The sequence below is a fragment of the Prionailurus viverrinus genome, chromosome D2, assembly GCF_022837055.1.
Source record: "Prionailurus viverrinus isolate Anna chromosome D2, UM_Priviv_1.0, whole genome shotgun sequence".
In the NCBI taxonomy this organism is placed as follows: domain Eukaryota; kingdom Metazoa; phylum Chordata; class Mammalia; order Carnivora; family Felidae; genus Prionailurus; species Prionailurus viverrinus.
In genome coordinates, this window is record NC_062571.1 from 46,326,532 (window position 1) to 46,331,349 (window position 4,818).

General features: G+C 50.4%; 1 long non-coding RNA gene across 1 annotated transcript; it reads left to right on the top strand.

Moving 5' to 3' along the window:
* Window positions 1-775: 775 nt before the first annotated feature.
* LOC125148265 (uncharacterized) lies at window positions 776-3,237 on the top strand. Its single transcript, XR_007145482.1, has 2 exons — window positions 776-1,138; window positions 2,880-3,237. It is a non-coding gene; the product is annotated as an uncharacterized LOC125148265 (long non-coding RNA).
* The last annotated feature ends 1,581 nt before the right edge of the window (window positions 3,238-4,818 follow it).

Consider the following 4,818-nt stretch of genomic DNA (forward strand, 5'->3'; position numbering starts at 1 on the left):
GATAAATCCTTTACTCAAATGTCTGAGCCTTGTGTGCAAAGTCGTGGGGAAACCATGGGATCAGTACCGGTGTCATGGCAGGTATATGGTTCATCTCAGTCCTTAGGATGGAAGGTGAGGGATTATGGTACCCATTTGACAGATGGGGTAAGTAAGGAAAAGACGGCTATACATACAATTTGCCCCAAATCTAACTGTTAGTAAGAGGCAGAGCCAGGTTTGGAACCCAAAGTCTGAGCTGCTGTTTACTACCTTTTACGTGATCTCCAGGTGTGGTTTTATGTACCTGATCCTCAGAATGCTAGCAGAATTGGGTTCCTCCGGGGTGAGACTTAGAGCAACAAGCTTGTTTTGGTACAAACCCAGCCATTATTGTGCACTTGAGAGAGATGAGGCGGTATTACCTTCTCCTTCCCCTCACGCCAGCTCCACCCCCACCCCCACCCCCAAATCGAGGCGGCTTCTAACAAAGATACATATAATAATATTATGATACCACAAAAATAACAAGCCAGGCCTAGGGGAAAATCAGTAAATGGAGAGAAGCAAGACTAGGTAATAACACACATATATCAACTGTGAGGACCAACTTTGGTGCTATAAATGAGCTTTGAGTTTCACTCTGAGCTTTGGCAGCAAAAGAGAACTTTGTTGATTACATCATTCTCATGGTCACAAAGAGAGCCCACCAGTTGCTCAGGAAACCAGAGGTTTCCAAAGTAGAGCTTGGCAATGTTCTTCTTGTGTGGCACTTACACAGGGGCTTCTAGAACTTTCTAACCACAAACACAGCAATAGGACTCCCTTGGCCACCCCAGAGGCACTTCCTCCGTGGAAGCTGAGGCCTCCGACTGGACGAGGTTTCTGCCTTGTTGCAAAGGGGGAAGATCTGCTCCTCTCCTGGAGAACGCACCCAGTCAGCTGGTCAATTCCGTTCAAACTCCATCACTGGATTCGGGAAGTTATCTAGTGGGGAATATCCATCCGAAAGGCTGTTTGGCTTCTAGACAATGACTGTATCTGTCCCAGAGGATCCTATTTTCTAGAGACATTCTGGCTTCATGGACACCCGTGGCAGCACCCACACAGAAGCAGGCAGGAGATTCTGACGTTGAACTTGGCTGCAAAGGGCTGAGAGGTGGGCTTTGGGGCACATGGGGCCATGGTTGGAAAAGCGATATTGTTGGTGAACCAGTTCATACGTCCTCTTGCTTCGCTCTGGCCACCTCAAAGGGAAGTCCAAACATTTTCTCAGCAACATGTACTTAGCTGTGTGCCAGGGGTGGTTCCATTTGACCTTTCTTGAGGGTGATGCCACAGAAAGATTCCTCTGAAATGCAAGTCTGTTTATTCCAGACTCCAGAGGGTGTTCCAAGTTCAAATGCCCTGCTCCAGTCTACTCTGCTGCCCTTCCCTAGAGGGGTCTCCGTTATGAACCCGAGAGAGAGCGAGGGGCTGCCTGGGCTCTTTGCTTAAGCAATTCTCCAAATTTCATTTTAAAAATAGAAGTGTGAGCAAGGAGGGTAGCAAATAGTTTCTGAGCACTCAATGTGTTTCAGTAGGATGGCCATTTATCCCAGTCTGCCTGAAGCGGAGGGGTTTCCCGGGTCTCTAAAACCGGGACCACCCAGGCTCTGTTGCTCCCACAGAATTTCTGCCAGGCAGGAACTGTCACTGTACATTGCGAAGGATAAAACAGGGGCTTTGAAGAGGCCATCTGACCCACCTGCGATCCCCATGGTCGCGTTCTTTCCACTAGCACATGTTGTCACTCCCGAGGGGATGGGGAGACTTTCAGATGCTACTAAGAAGATGAATCTAAGTTCTCCGGGAACTCCCAGATTCCCCAGGGCTGTTCCTGTTTGCTGGTAGGAAGGATGTTTCTTCCCTTGACCCCATGTTTCTATGGAGAAGGAATCCCCCCAATAACACTCTGGGCCTTACCCTTCTTCCCTCGAGGCTCAGAATGGGAATTGCCAGGCTGTGCTCAGACTCCCTTTTCTGTCTTGGGATCTTCCTGTCTTGCAGAGAATAGGTGTTCTGTGCACTCTTGGCCACATGGGATTGGAGAAGAAATGTCTATAGGCAGGCCCATTTTGCTGCATATCTAAGGGCATCTTCTCCAATCAGCTTTGCTAGTAATAGAGGTGACGTTTGACAGCCTTTGGTATGACTCCTCTGTTTATCTCCCGATGGATGAGAGAAGCACTATATTTTGAACCCCCATGACTTAGGGAATTTTTTCATCTGTCCTGAGACCTCTGGCAAGATTTGTGTGTGCACACCTTTGCAGCTCATCCCAGACACCCCATGGAGACCACAACCTCCTTCCTTAGAAGAGAGGAGTCCAGTGCAGGAATTGGTGCAAGTCCTATGGGAAGCCCAGGAAAATAGATGCTGAGCCAGGGCCTTGGGGCCAAATCTTCCTGCTGCTCCCAGAAATAGGAAGGAATTGACAGCCCATGGTGTTGCTCAAGAATGCAAGGGCTTTAGAAATTTCCTCCCCAGAAATGCCATGTGGCGCTGCAGGAGATCTCTGTATCTTTTCTGCCCGAAGACATCCTGCCCCTCTAGTTTCTGGCTGGAGCCAGAAAGAATTCTGCTTTCCTTCCCCTTCCCTCCTCCTCACTCCGCCTGGAGATCCTGAAATCAAAGGGGACCTCACGCCTGGCTTACACTTATCCTGATTGGTACCCCAGGCTGCCCAGCTTTGCATTTTCTATTTTCAGAGGGCTTAGGTTAATCTGAAAGTCCTGCTAGAGACCACCCACCTCCCTTAAACAAACAGCTCACCTTTCAGCCCAGAACCAACCTCGCTGCCTGGGATGTTTGATAGGCCGGGTGGCTAATTAGCCCTAACATCTGTGCTGATTTCACAGGCATCAGAGCCAGAAAGCCGGGTCGGTGGAGCCACTTCTTCTGAAAGCCATTTCTTTGGCCAGGCTCCCTGCTCCTGGAGAGTGAAGGTCAAAGCTGAGGAGGCATGTGGAGGCGATAAGCACCGCAGACTCTTGGTTGGAGGATGGACATACAGAGCCAGGAATGCTCCAGACCACCGAGTCACACATGGGGATCCTCATGCTTCTCTGCTCCAAGATGCTCCTGGGGCAGGGATTGAGGGCTAAAGGTCAGAAGGAGCTCTGAATTTGTTCGCAAGACTTCAGGAGCTTCTCCTGGTTATCATCTAAAGAGGAAGTCACCACCTTGGGCTAGGAATGGCATGTATGGGGTATGCTGGATATTTCTGACGTCACTTCTATGTGCTTGTCACTCTATCATCTCATCTTTGCCCCTGCAGGGAAGCTGTAGAAAGAGATTTAAACTGGGGCGCCTGGGTGGCTCAGTCAGTTAGTTAAGCGTCCGACTTCAGCTCAGGTCACGATTTCGCGGTCCATGGGTTCGAGCCCCGCGTCGGGCTCTGGGCTAATGGCTCAGAGCCCAGAGCCTGCTTCCGATTCTGTGTCTCCCTCTCTCTCTGCCCCTCCCCCGTTCATGCTCTGTCTCTCTCTGTCTCAAAAATAGATAAACATTTAAAAAAATTTAATTTAGAAAGACACTTAAACTGACAAAATCCCTGGGCTTATCTGTGGGTAGGGCAGGCAAGTGGGGAGTAATGGGGAGTAATGCTAAGGAACAGAGAGGAAGCCACAGTAGGAAAATGAAAAAGCAGTTCAGACTCTAGGGTTCAGGCAGGGGAACCAGGGAGCCTGGGTGCATGTAGGTCTACGAAAAGCTGTTTCAAGGCTCAGCTGGATGGTTCTTATGTGGGGTGTCTCATGTCATTGCAGTCAGACGGTGGCTGTGCTGGAGTGTCTGAGGGCTTAGCTAGGCTGGACATCAAGGACAACTCACTGACATGGCCAGCTGTTGTCATGGGAGCTCAGCTGGGATTGTCACACCTGCACCTGGTCTCTCCATGTGGCATCAAAGTGAGCCGCTAAGAGGGTATCCCCCAAGCAAGTGTTCCAAGAGGCCCAACTGGAAGCTGCGAGGCATCTTTTGGTGTAGTCCCAGAAGTCCTTGAATATTATTCCTCCCACCCACTGTACTGTCAGGTGGGTCTGCAGCCAGTCTGTTTTCCAGAAAGGGGATTAGACTTCATCTCTAGATATGAGGAGTAGTAGCGTGTGCCTCCAGGGAGGGAAGGACAAGATGGTGGCAGTTTGGAATCTTTCTGCTCCTGGACTTGCCAGGTAGAATGTGGAAGGCTGGCATGAGGGGTTTCTCTGGGTCCCGTCTGATGTTGCTGTTGGCTACAGCGATAATGGTGAAGATACTTCACATATGTACTTTACAAGTGACTTTCCTTGCATGAGGTGAGTCTGCTGCCATTGGCTCAAGCTCAAAGCCCACTCATCCTGGCAGGAGATGCCCTCGCTGGATTATGCATCCTCTTGCCTCAGCCTCTCCAGCACTGTCAAGCCCTGGTGGCTTCTGTCCATGCCTCTTGGGCAACAGGGTCACTCTTGGGTTCTGACCTGGCTCTCTTGCTCCTTGCTTGATGCCCAGCTCGCTGGCTTTACTTCCCGATGGCTCAGTTTTTCCATCCTTAGTGTGAAACAAGGCAGGACGGGGAAGCAAGAAAAGAAGTCAGAGAAAGCAAAACCTCCCTGGGTGGTGCAGAGTGGGCTTTGGGAATTGCCAAGAGGCAAACAAGGCAGCCATTTCTAGCTGGCCCCACTGGTCCCTCCCTGGTTGACTTTGGGCTCCTCCTTTCTAGGCTGCTGGTCCAAAGGGAGCACAAATCAAGGGCTGCTGGCCAGATTCCCAACCCAGGACAAGCTCTGAACTTTCAGTTGTGTGTGGAACCTGCAAACT